Source organism: Chiloscyllium plagiosum, chromosome 7 (genome assembly GCF_004010195.1).
Source record: "Chiloscyllium plagiosum isolate BGI_BamShark_2017 chromosome 7, ASM401019v2, whole genome shotgun sequence".
Lineage (NCBI taxonomy): Eukaryota > Metazoa > Chordata > Chondrichthyes > Orectolobiformes > Hemiscylliidae > Chiloscyllium > Chiloscyllium plagiosum.
In genome coordinates, this window is record NC_057716.1 from 79,349,200 (window position 1) to 79,363,613 (window position 14,414).

The following is a 14,414-nucleotide window of genomic DNA, read 5'->3' on the forward strand; positions in this document are numbered from 1 at the left end:
AGATAGCTGAGATCTCCTTACAAGTTTGTTTCTCAATTTCCCTCTATTAGGGGGTCTGTAATACAATCCCAATAAGGTGATCATTCCTTTCTTATTTCTCAGTTCCATCCAAATAACTTCCCTGGATGTATTTCTGGGAATATCCTCCGTCAGCACATCTGTAATGCTCTGTCTTCTCAAAAATGCCACTCCCCCTCCTCTCTTGCCTCCCTGTCTATCCTTTCTGTAGCATTTATATCCTGGAACATTAAGCTGCCAGTCCTGCCCATCCCTGAGCCATGTTTCTGTAATTGCTATGATACCCCAGTCCCATGTTCTTAACCATACCCTGAGTTAATCTGCCTTCCCTGTTAGGCCCCTTGCAGTAACCTAGCTGTTGCCTGACAGTCATCCAGTCCAGACTTCTCCTGTCCATGCTGAGTTTTTGTTTTTCTCAGCTCCAGATCAGCACTGTTAGTGTTCCTCAGGATAGATCCTAGGCCCAAGACTGATGTTCCATCAGTCATATGGTCAGAAATAGAAATTGTTCTCACAATGCCACCAGCACGTGCAGTCATTCCCCATTTACATTCTCTGTCTTGTTATATAGGTTTCAAAATTTATGGTTTGCAGGAACTAGCCACCTCCTCTTCAACATGACAATGTAACAACTCTATATTCACATTCTCCATGAGGATGTTCTTAGAAGGACTGAACCATCCCATCCAGCATCTACCTACACTTCCGTCTGGTCAAGTTTGTCTTCACTTGGAATAACTTCTCCTTTAACTCCTCATGTTGTCTTCAGATCAAAGCTGTGACTATGAGTTCATGCAGCCCAGTCAGCCTGTCTCTTTGTGGACCGTGTGAAACATTTCTTGTTCCAGTCCTATTCAGGTCCCTCCCTGTCGTTCTTTGCCTGGTACATCATTGGTGCTATTTCCTTCTCTCATCAGTAGTTCTGACAAAGGGTCACCGGACTGGAAGCATTAACTTTACTTTATCTCCATGGATGCTGCCAGAACTACTGAGTTTCTTCAGCAAATCTTGTTTTTGATTGTTTCACAAATAGTGATGTTCACTGAAGATTGCACTTATAACACTTCAGAGACAGAAGTCATTTTTGCCAGTGTACAGCAAGACCTCAGTAACATTTGGGCTTGGGGATGATAATTGGCAAGTCACATTTGTGTCACACAAGTGTCTGACAAAGTGTCTCACATTGGCAGGCTACAACTAGTCAGTTAGTACAAAGATCAGTATTTGAGCTTCAGGTGTTCATGATTGTTGAATTTAATTTGTTTTGTTGTCATGTACTCGAATGAGTACAGTGAAAAGTTGGTAAGTCACCACTTATAGCAACATCTTAGGTCCAAGTTCTTCAGTTACAAGATTAATTTCAGTAGAATGATCATAGAATCCCTACAGTGTGGAAACAGGCCCTTCAGCTCAACAAGTCCACACCAACTCTCTGAAGAGTAACCCACCCAGACCCATTCCCCTACCCTATTACTCTACATTTACCCCTGAATATTGCACAAAACCTACATATTCCTGAACACTATAGCGTGGCCAGTTCACCTAACCGGCACGTCTTTGGATTGCGGGAGGAATCCAGAACACCCGGAGGAAACCCATGCAGACACGGGGAGAATATGCAAACTCCACACGGACAGACCCCCTAGGATTGAATTGCATCCGGGTCCCTGCTGCTGTGAGGCAGCAGTGCTAACCACTGAGCCACCGTATTGCCAACATGTCACCATCTTCAGTACAGAGTAATTAGGTACAATCTTTAGTTCCAGAATAGAGAAATGAAGAAATAAAGTTATATTACAGCTATACCTAGTATAACCATAGGTCAGAAAAACAAGAAATTAAAAAGACAAACATCACAATCTTACTCCAAGGGCTCTCCACAGCAGACCAGAGCAGGGGTTCTCTACATGATGTGACTGCAGGCTGTCGCTACACACCACACCAGGACACAGCCTCCATTTTGCACTGGGCAGCTGGTGTCCTCATTGGCATTCCCTGCTCTGGAGGTCAGGGGTCAGAAGGTGAAGGCTGGGTATCCCCTTCTGTTATAGTTATAACTAACTTCAAACACATTAATTTTTAAACTTTACCAAAAAGTACTGTGATTTTGAGTAGTCTGCCTCCCCCGCTGGGGAATTGACCTCGGAAACAGCGGGAATCAGCACCTATCGAGATTGGCTGCTTATTGGTCAGTCCCCACACTGCATAAAATCAAACAAAGTCACAAGGAAGTTTAACTCCATGACCTTCCAACAGGTGGGAAAATGATCCAATAAGAAAAGTTACAATTTGGAGGAAAAATTGAGGGGCCGGAGTTGTAAAGCCAAACCCCTCAGTTCTGTGTTTATAGTCAACAGCTCAAGCCTGAGCAGTGAGGTCTGAGAAAGGACTACTCCCAGAGAGGACACACTCACCGTGAATGCTCACTTGATTGGGATGCATAGAGTCATAGAGTCATAGAGATGTATAGTACGGAAACAGACCCTTCAATCCAATCCGTCCATGCCGACCAGATATCCCAACCTAATCTAGTCCCACCCACCAGCACCCAGCCCATATCCCTCCAAACCTTTCCTATTCATATACCCATCCAAATGCCTTTTAAATGTTGCAGGTGCACCAACCTCCACCCACATTCTCTGGCAGCTCATTTCATACACGTACCACCTTCTGCATGAAAAGGTTGCCTCTTAGATCCCTTTTATATTTTGCCCCTCTCATCCTAAACCTATGGCCTTTAGTTCTGGACTCCCCAAACCCAGGGAGCAAAGAACAGATAAACTGTGACTGGAGCAGCAAATGTCCAACTAAATTTGTTGAGGAACCATATCATGAGGGTCTGATTTGTAGGATACCATGAGGAAACTGCCTGGAAGAAGGAACCATCCAACTCATTAACTCAATCAAAGGTTTCAACTCTTTCCTCACCAACCTGTTAGAGAGCTGCTCACACAGGTTTAGCACATTCAGGGGTCAAAATTGCTCACCTGAGATTGAAATACTCAGTCCAGTCACGTAGATTACCACTCTTTCACTCTTTAAGCAAACATCTAACTCCCACTCCTCACCTTTTATCTTATTTGTCAGATTCAAGTGCTGGGAGAAGGAGATTTTGGGGTAATAGCCAAGACAGTTTGTGATTTTGAGCATTTTTATTATTGCCATTCTTAGAATTTTGTAAAGTACCCTTCTTTAATAATAAATAGTTAATCCCATTTTCCATAAAACAAATGGTGTCAGAAGTCTTTGTGGTAAGCATAGCTTAGGGGTAGTAAATTGACAGACGGGTCAATTAGGATAAGTTTTTGTGATAACTTCACAACACTTGCATCACATGACAGAGATTCATGGTTCTCCACTTTGTGTTTGTCTGTGTAGTTAATTCAGCATCTGTGTTGCAACATACATCATCGCTGTGGTGACCAAATGTAACATTTCCACATTTGCGGATAATACAAAGCTTCCATTGCATTACTCCTGAAAGTATTGTTCAAAATTATTGTCTGTATTGAATTGCAGACATTCAGACTGACAGGGTTGATATAGACATTTCCCCTTTCTAATGAGTCTGAAATGAGGAGTAAGTTTTTGGAATTCTGTACCTCAGAGGGATGTGGTAGCTGATTTATCAAGCAAGTGCAAGAGAGAAATCTACAAATTTTTGAAGATTTATGTATCAGGGAATTTGGAGATCATGTGCTAAAGTGGCATTGAGGTAGATGATCAGCTAAGACCTAGTGAATGACAAAGCAATCTCTACGGGCTGAATGGCCAACTATTCCAGTGTTCCTGTGAGACCAGATTGGCGCTGTATAATGAACGATGCACTATTCAAGTGAAAGCAGACACAATGGAGCAACTGTCCTCCTCCTGAGCTGTGATGTCTAACACGCAAGTAAATTACATAATCTGTTTTATTTAATTTCCTTTTGCTTGTTTTCTTATACTGGAGAGTCCATGTGAAAACTTTATTAGTGCTGACTTTCTTTATGGCAAGCTCAAATCGTAAAGCTTAACTCAATCAATTCCTTCAATGTTGTATCAACTCACAAACATTTTAGCAGGACAACTCAGGAAAAAAAGTACCTTTGTGATTTACTCTGATGCAATTCTGAAGTTGACAGTTCCTCCATCTTGTGTTGCCTAATTTTTTTCTTTCATGAAACAGTGCCTTAAATGCTTAGTCACCAGAACATCCAGTTTCCTGTTTATCACATTCCATTTTTAAACTGGCAACAGCTTTTGTTTGGAGATGTGGATGATGTCACAGTTTAATGTGGCTATTGAATACTTTAAACAGGTGGTTACCAAATTGGTACAACTACTCTTTTACTAGCTTTACCATTCTGCTTTTATTATATCTCTTGCAATCTCACATGAAGGAGAAATAATACAATGCATTCACAATCACTGCATTTGATTTAAAACAGCATGAGTTGCAAGACACATCTTTCCTTTATCGTTTTATGCAGTGATTGGGCATTTGGTGAAGTAATTTTAATTTTTACTCTTACTTTCTCATTGAATAATATGATCAAGCCATCATACATTAATGCACCTGTACATTTCAGTGGTTGTCCCTTGAGGAAAATAACCTTCTCGTACTGATGAATTAAGAAACAGATTTTTTGATCTTACTGTTCAAGCTGCTGGCTATGCACACACCCATGCTCAGTACAGTTCATCCCTCTGAAATTACTCAATTGACCTGATGAAATAGGCAATTCCAGTTTATTTTGTGGGTATATGTGCTTACTGGAAGGTCGCCGAGCTGGTGTTTTTATGTTGGCAGTTGTGGAAGTGAAGGAATGGAGATGATTTCGGATAGGGGCTGTGTGGTTTATTTCCATCAGTCATTTAACTGTATGGTGAACACTGAAATAGAATTGACCAAATCAGGAAACATGGGATTTTTGACTGCTACAATGATCAAGATTGTAAAATACTGTAGCTGGCAGATCTACGTAGGTGATTATAAGAATTGAGGCAGTAGGTATTTATTATCATTAATTTAACAAAAATGGAAATTATACTGTAAAAAGTAAATGTAGTCCTGATGGGGCTGCAGAATGAATAAATTTTAATGTACCACACTCCAAAGCAGACTATAAACAAATTTTAATAAAAGCATCTTTACCTTTTAAAACTTCTTCCACACAAAGAATTTTATATTTATGGACTAAACATAACCCACAATTCCCTTTTGAAGGATAGGAAATTACACAAAGAACCATAGGGATAATTTTCTGAATTTCCTACCACAGGAGACAGGTACGTCTACTGAGATCACATATCAGAAGTCCAGTACATTAGACACTATGATCAGAATTGAATCAAGGTCTCATCCACTAGTTGGAGAAGCAAGCTAGCAGGGGATACAACCACCATCTTCTCACCAGATTAAATGTGCACTCATTCCAAAAGTCACCATGGAGGGGTGGGGTGGGTGACGACACTAAATTCTATCCAATGTTTTCAATGTTGTTTAACTGGATGAAATATCATGCATAAAAAGTTTTTTTTTTAAATAGCTTGTCTGGCCATCAACGGCTGCCTATCATTTATTTGTCCTCCCTAGCTGCTCTCGAACTGATTGGCTTGGTAGGCCATTTCAGAGGGCAGAGTCAAGATTAGTGTGGCGCTGGTAAAGCACTGCAGGTCAGGCAGCATCTGAAGAGCAGGAAAATCGATGTTTCAGCAAAAGCTCATTTCAGAAGACAGTTGAGAATGAACCACACTGCTTTGGGTCTGGAGTTATATGCAGGCCAGACAGGTGAGGATGGCAGATTTTCTTCCTTGAAGAACATAAGTGTACCAGATGCATACATTTTTAATTTTAATTATTTTTGTTAAATTCAAATTCTATCATCTGTCTTGGCAGGATTCAAATACAGGGTCCCCAGAATATCAACTGAGTTTCTGAATTACTATTCTAGCAATAATACCACGAGGCCATCGTCTCACCACTTACACAAAATGCTCCTGCTAGACAAACATACATGAGTAATAGGCAGCCAAGCTTCTTTAATATAATTCAGCTGGGCCAGTGTTATGACTAGACCTGAAGCAAAGTTCCCCAATTTATTAGGATACCAGATGGAATACACCGAATGGCCATAAGACTGTAAGACATGAGAGTGGAAGTAAGGCCATTCAGTCCATTGAGTCCAATCTGCCATTCAATCATGGCTGATTGGCATTTCAATGCCCCCTTCCTTCACTCTCCCCGTATCAATATGGCAATCATACTATGCTGTATAAATATTGAGATCTCGCAATTGGAAGACTAGGTTTTTAGATTAGATTCCCTACAGCGTGGAACCAGGCCCTTCGGCCCAACCAGTCCGCACCGACCCTCCAAAGAGTAACCCACCCAGACCCACTTCCCTCTGACTAATGCACCGATCACTACGGGCAATTTAGCATGGCTAAATCACCTGACCTGCACATCTTTGGATTGTGGGAGGGAACCGGAGCACCCGGAGAAAACCCACACAGACACGAGGAGAATGTGCAAACTCCACACAGACAGACACCCGAGGATGGAATCGAATCTGGGACCCTTTTGCTGTGAGGCAGCAGTGCTAACCACTGAGCCACCGTGCTGCCCATATATATATATAATATATTAATAATGTATTTTAGGTGCAGAGAGACCCAGGAACAGGATTGAAGAGAGCCCAGGAAATGGGGTGAGAGGTCTTGTGGACTGTGTGTAGATCTGGGTACAGCAGGGGAGTGAGAAAACAAGACCCCTAGGTGGAGATTAGGAGCATGCAGAGATATAATGGAATGTGAGAGAGGGAGATGAGGCCGAGAGATTATGGCAAGGGCTGTGTTAAATAGTTTTACGTTTATTTCAAAATCTGACTCTGCCATAGAACAATTATAGCACTGACTGTAGATATTTCCCCCCTGACCAATCCAAGGACGTCATTGGCTGGCTGCTTTATTTAATACCCATTCTTGACTTCAGTTACAAAGTTTAAAAGTGGAAGTCCTGCACTGCTGTACACTGATTATCTTTATGCTCTGCAATTGTGGTATCCTCTATATTAGGTAGACAAAATGCAGACTGGTGACCATTTTGCAGAACATCTAGATTCTGTCTGTGAAAATGACATCAGGTTTCTAGTTGCTTGCCATTTCAACCCACCACCATGTTCCCATGACAAGATTTCTGTTTCAGGACTGCCGCAGTGCTCCACAGAGGCTCATCCCTGGAGGAGCAATGCCTCATCTTCGACTTACAGACTTCAGGACTCAACATTCACTCCAACAATTTCAAAGCATGAACACCTCCTTCCAGATCCTTTCATTAAATGGATTGCATTTTGCACAGCCAACCCCATTAATACCTTCTCTTCTTTCCTACCTCACTATCAACAATCCCTTTGCCAGTCTAAGCATTTCTCCCTCTATCCTTCAGCTCCACCTCCACCTATCCACCCACTCCTTCAGCCCCAACCCCAGTTCCCTGTCATCAGCATAAATGTAATTTTTCCCTCACTGCTTTCAGTTCTGAAGAAAGGACACTGGACGCAAAACATTAATTACATTGAACAATAGAATGTTATAGCTCAGTACAAGCCCTTTGGCCCCCGAGGTTGCACCAACATGTGAAATTAATCTGATGCCCATCTAACCTATGTTCCATTATTATCCATATGTATGTCCAATGCCCATTTAAATGCCTTTAACATCGGTGAGTCTACTACTGGTGTAGGCAGGCTGTTCCACGTCCCTACTATTACTTGAATGAAGAAACTACCCCTGATATCTGTCCTAAATGTAGTCACCCCTCAATTTAAAACTATGTCCCCTCATGTTTGCCTTCACCATCCAAGGAAAAAGGCGCCTGCTGTCCACCCTATCTAACCCTCTGATAATCTTATACGTCTTGATTAAGTCACCTCTCAACCTTCTTCTCTCTGACGAAAACAGCCTCAGTTCCCTCAGCCTTTCCTCATAAGACCTTCCTTCCATACCAGGCGACGTCCTAGTAGATCTCCTCTGAACCCTCTCCAAAGCTTCCACATCCTTCCTATTATGCGGTGACCAGAAAAGCACGCAATACTCCAGGTGCAGCTTTACCAGTGTCTTGTACAGCTGAAGCATGACCTTGTGGCTCCGAAACTCAATACCCCTACCAATAAATGCCAACACACTATATGCCTTCTTAACAAACCTATCAATCTGGATGGCAACTTTCAGGCATTTATGCACCTGGACACCAAGATCTCTGTGTACATCTACACTGCCAAGATTTTACCATTAGCCCAGTACTCTGCATTCCTGTTACTTCTTCTAAAGTGAACTACCTCACACTTTTCCATATTAAACTCTATTTGCCACTTCTCAGCCCAGCTCTGCATCTTTTCTATGTCTCTGTGTAATGCACAACATCCTTCGGCACTATCCTTAACTCTGCCTATATTAGTATCATCCACAAATTTACTAACCCATCCTTCTACGCTCTCATCCAGAACATTTATAAAAATGACAAACAGCAATGGCCCCTAAACAGATCCTTGCGTCACACCACTGATAACTGAGTTTGAGGATGAACATTTCCCATCAACTACCACCCTCTGTCTTCTTTCAGCTAGCCAATTTCTGATCCAAAAACCGCTAAATCACCTTCAATCCCGAAACTCCATATTTTGTGCAATAGCCTACCATGTGGAACCTTATCAAACCGCCTTACTAAACTCCATATATATGACATGAACCATTTTACCTTCATCTACCTGTTTTGTCACCTTCTCGAAGAACTCAATAAGGTCAGTTAAGCATGACTTACACTTCACAAAACTGTGTTGACTATCCCTAATCAAATTATTCCTTTCCTAATGATTATAAGTCCTATCTCTTAGAACCTTTTCCAACACCTTACCCACAACCAAAGTAAGGCTCATTATCAAGGTTGTCTTAAACAAGGGAACAACATTTATTAACCTCCAGTCTTCTGGCACTACTCCTGTCAACAATGATGACATAAAGATCAAAGTCAAATGCTGTCTTCTCTCCACTGACAGTTACTGCCAGACCTATTGTGTTTCTCCTGCATTGCTGTTCTTATGTTTCTAGTTTATCAAGATTGCACACATCATGCTAATGCACAAGAGCTTAAAGTGTTTGGGGTGGTTTCACTAATTCTCTTTTATATCAGTTGCATTCAACCTGGTTATGAAAATAAAAGTGACAATGGCTTTTTGATCAGAAAATAAAACAGCGAATATTGTTTCTAACTACCACTCACTGCCATTGTTCACTATTTCCTATTAGTAGTAATAATTTCCAGTCAATAATTTCCAAACAGCAATATCTGACCAGACACATCTAATGTCAACTTTTTCTAACTGGGAGAAGCCATTACTGCTCAGCAACCAGGGTCAATTGTTTTCAACTGGTGACACAACTGGTTGGCAACTGTATCAATGATTCCAGTTAAACTGTTTATTTCTTCTGGGAAGTCACTTCAACAGTAGGTCAAAACAAAATACATGCATCCGTAATGTCGCTGTTTCTCTCTTTATTGAAACCTTGGTTGATTAATGATCCGGTCAGCACTTCTGAGGTATATACGTGACAATCCTTTTGTCTTTCAGTTTAACTTGCACCCATAAAAAGCTTCCGTTATAAGTTCATTGAAATACGGCACAGATATTAGACTGTGAAAATGACAAATCATGGCTACAAATATCTGTAAAAAACCATTAATAGCAGATGGGAGACACATTTTATTGATATGGCTTAGTCATACTGTATATCAGTGTGTTTAATGACCAGCTGCTCAATGTCTGCTTTTCTACATTAAAACTGGTGAAATTTCAAAACTACACTTAAATGCTTGTTTGATGCTGATCTGTAACTGTCTTGGAAATGTTTTCTTGGAAATGTTTTGTTTTATGCCATTAAATTTTTGTAATTGCGAAGATGATGAATCACTCATACATATTTAAGTCATCATAAATCCTGAGTTTGTAACATTAAAATTAAATATTATGTAATCCTTTGGCTATAGGCCAGGCAATCCTGTGTATTGTTGTTTCTGATGCTGTGAGTATTCATTTCTTTACATCAAGAACACTGAAGTCCCTTTCATGCATCAAGATTACATTATTCACTCGCAATGAACAGAGTAGGTGGTAACCATTTCCTGTTTGTGACAATAAATCAAGACTGGAGGGTTTCAATCTGTTTGCATGCACATGATGGGGGATGATTAACTCCAAATATAACTATCTACTTGAGAAGAGCTTTCAGTCAGGATTGGACCTCCTCATTTGTGATCACTAAATTGAGTGAAGTTTGGTGCATCATTAAATCTTATGTATAATTGTATACATTTTCATGAAATTATAGAATCAAAGAATCGTTACAGCACAGAAAGAAGCCCGAAAAAAAAATCAGACCATTCAGCTTTACTCCTCTGCAATGTTCTTACTCTTTGGGTAATTTTCCAAATCCATTTCAAAGTACTTGAGTGAAGTTGACATTCACCATACTATCAAGCATTATATTCCAGAGGATCATAATTCTGGGTTTTAAAAAGTACTGTTGTTATTACTTCTTATCCCAGTCACCATAAAATGACGTCTTCTGTTCTTGATCCTTCTGCCTATGAAAATCCTTATTCCTTCTATACTCCAGCTATTTGCCATAGTCCGTTTTGAATTTACCTATAAAAACCAGTGCCAAAAATCTCGCTTATTGATCATTTACTCACTTTCCATTAAGAATTTCAGTCTAATCTAATGTTTCTTTATAGGGGCAGGATTAGGCCATTCAACCCATCGGGTCTGCTCCAGCATCCAATCATGATTGATATGATTCTCAACTCCATTCTCCTGTCTTTTGCCCCATAGCCCTTGATCCCCTTACTAATCAATTACATATGCGGGCATTTCTAAAGATTGTGTGGTTCGAGTGGGAGGGAGTGAATAGGAACAGTAGTTGGTAAAGCAAATATGAAGCAAGGCACTTGTGGTTGAGAAAGGAGGAGCGTTGTCACGTCCAGCCTCTGATAAATACTGAAATAGATATATACTGCTCCATAAGCTTGGTGCAAAGGGGATTGCTCTGATTGACACACCAGGTGGTAGTGGCAGGCTCAATGTTCCAAACAATCACTTTGCAATAGCTGGAACAGATGCAGAAGGAAAAGGTAGACAATACAAGAACAAAGTATATGCAACAGTAACATATACTGAGTGAATGGCACAAGTATGCAGGCACAATATGTTACCTGCCAAGCTGTTACTCATCTACTGCTGGTCTATACAAGACGCTCGAACATTCTTACAGCTGTTTACTATTCATGCTTAGACTCCATCACAGCATTTGTTCAAGTTACAATTTATACCTACAACACGCTGACTTCATAAAATACTTTTAGGCAGCAAATAATGCAACTCACATCCAGCTTCGTAACATAGTGAATGATAGTGAAGTTGCCATAGTCCCAGAAGACCTGGGGCTACGAACTTGTGGAAATAGATGATTGGTGGTGTGTTTGATCTGAAGGTCACCATGCGTCAGACTAGGGTTGATGTTGAGAAGGCAGGACCTTCATGGTGACCTCATCTGGTATGGGAATTGAATACGAGTTGTCGACGTAACTCTGCATCACAAGCCAGTCATACAGCTAACAGACCACTCTTTATAACATGGATACACACTGATACACAGAATGTTATACTTTTTTTTAATCAGTAACAAGCCCATTAGAAAATAGAACACAACATAAATAGAATGTAGTGGAAAGCAAGAGATATGTGTATTTGGAACAAATGGAAGAGTTCCACTTAGTGGAAAATCTAATAAGGAATGGATATTATTCATCCCCCGCAAGAGTGAGACCATAGCTACTGAAATAATTTTAAGCCTCTTTTTATATTTATATATATATATATATATATATATATATAACCCTATTGAGAAGATTACTCTCCAGCACTAATTTGCAGTAATACCAACCTAGAAGTTATTTACCACACAACAAATTAAGGTTAACAATGACAATACATACCTTTAAAAAACATGATTGAAATAGATTTTTCTAATACAAGCACTTGGAGAGACTTTCAAAAGGAGCTGGTCAATTGTAAAATGTCTAACACTTTCACAGGATGTTGATTAGTCTGAAATTGCTGAGAAAACCAGGTTTGCATCTTTATGGAAGTGTAAGATCTTGGGCAGAATTTTACTGGACCTCAGGATGCTGTATGTGTTAACCTGTTGGCATTGCTAGCATTTTCCCAGTGATTGGGAAGGTGGAGGTCAGCCTCATCCCCCTGAAGCCAAGCTAGGTCTTTAATTGGCCACTTGAGGGCCCCCTAACAGCCTCTTCCTGAAAACACAGGTATGTTATCGCCTTACAAAACACCCTGTGACAGAGGGAGAAACTCCAGACAGCACATGCTACATCCCTTAGAAACACTATCCATCCCTCTACAACATGCCCTGCCCCTAAATCATAAACACCTTTCTAACTGACCCAGTAATTCCAACCCAATCACCTGTTTTCTAAGACTGCTCCATCAGTCATGCTCCTGCCTAGTTGCAGTTCCATCAGTGGCCACTACTTCTGGTGGTGCTGCTCTGACTGAAGATTAGATTAGATTCCCAACAATGTGGAAACAGGCCCTTCAGCCCAACAAATCCACACCGACCCTCCGAAGAGTAACCCATCCAGACCCATTTCCCTTTGACTAATGCACCGAACACAATGGGCAATTTAGCATTGCCAATTCACCTGACCTGCACATCTTTGGGGAGAAAGTGAGGTCTGCAGATGCTGGAGATCAAAGTTGAAACTTTATTGCTGGAACAGCACAGCAGGTCAGGCAGCATCCAGGGAACAGGAGATTCGACGTTTCGGGCACAGGCCCTTCTTCAGACTGCACATCTTTGGACTGTGAGAGGAAACCAAAGCACCCAGAGAAATCCCATGCAGACACGGGGAGAATGTGCAAACTCCACACAGACAGTCATCCGATGCTGGAACCCTGGACCCTGGTGCTGTGAGGCAGCAGTGCTAACCACTGAGCCACCATGCCACCTAAATATGGGGATGTTGCACGTATTTGGAACAGCATCACTAAGTTGCAGGAGAGAAAATTGAGTTTTCAGGTGTTATTCTAAATGTAGTTTTCCTTTGTTCATGTTTCATTCAAAAGTCTGAAAATAAATTCTGTTTTATTTAAAACTGCGTATTTCGGCCAGCTGCATCTCCCGTGGAATATCCACTCTACACCTGCTTAAACAACGGGAAAAGTTAGGGCTTGGGCTACCTTCCTGAATTGTTTTGAGGGTGTCTGGTCTGTTCTATAATAAGACATAAAGCCAGGCAACTTATAATGATTCTCAGCACTCAAGTGTCAAGGCAGCTGGACATGTTGCTCTACGTTGAAGAGCAGTCCACACAGACATGTTGCTCTACGTTGAAGAGCAGTCCACACAGTAACCACACTGCATGTACATCAACCAAATGGCTATATATGAAAGTTGAAGGGGATGAGTCCTCAGTCAAGTCTAGGGGGCGCTGTCAACAGGGCTACATCTGTAGGTGCAGTGCAAGCAGTCAGAGGGTTCTTGGATTGTCACATGGGGATCTGCAAAGACAGCATTCAGAGGTATGGTCAATTATCATTCAAGGCTGTCTGTCCAAGTTGGCCATGGGGTTGGGCCACAGTCATGCTGAGGGTCTCGAAATGGTAATTTGGGGTGCAGGGGAAGAACAAAGAACACTGCAGTAGGAAACTCAGGGCAATGAATCAGAGATTAAAGCCAGCAACTGGGATACTGAAGGGACAAGGACGACGAAGGGGGATTTATTAAAATGTGGTACTGGAAAAAGCAGAGCAGATCAAGCAGCATCAGAAGAGTAGGAGAGTTGATGTTTCGGGCAAGACCTTCCTCAGTGGTTAGCACTGCTTCCTCACTGTGCCAGGGACCCGGGTTCAATTCCTGCCTGGGGCAACTGTCTGTGTGGAGTTTGCACAGTCTCCCTGGGCCTGTCTGTGTAGGTTTCCTCCGGGTGCTCTGGATTTTTCCCACAGTCCAATGGTGTGCAGGTTAGGTGAATTGGCCATGCTAAATTGCCCAGAGTGTTAGGTGCAGGGATAAATGTAGGGGAATGGGTCTGGGTGGGTTACTCTTTGGAGGGTTGGTGTGGATTTGTTGGGCCGAAGGGCTGAAGGGCCTGTTTCCACACTGTAAAAAAAAATTTTAAAAAAAGGACCAGGGAGGGGAAACGGAGCTGAGAAATAAATAGAGGGAGGAGAGTGGGTCTGGGGGAAAGGTAGGTGGGATAGCGATAGTTGGATGCAGGTAGGAGGTGAATGGGATTCGTCAGTGAGAAGGATGGAGCGGATAGATGGGAAGGAAGA

At 41.6% G+C, this 14,414-nt stretch overlaps 1 protein-coding gene across 1 annotated transcript in view; it reads right to left on the bottom strand.

Annotated features, from left to right (window-relative positions):
* The window catches only part of LOC122551725 (low-density lipoprotein receptor-related protein 1-like), a 1,892,490-nt gene that overhangs the window by 1,740,650 nt on the left and 137,426 nt on the right, over positions 1-14,414 (bottom strand). The gene's annotated exons all lie outside the window — the stretch shown is intronic.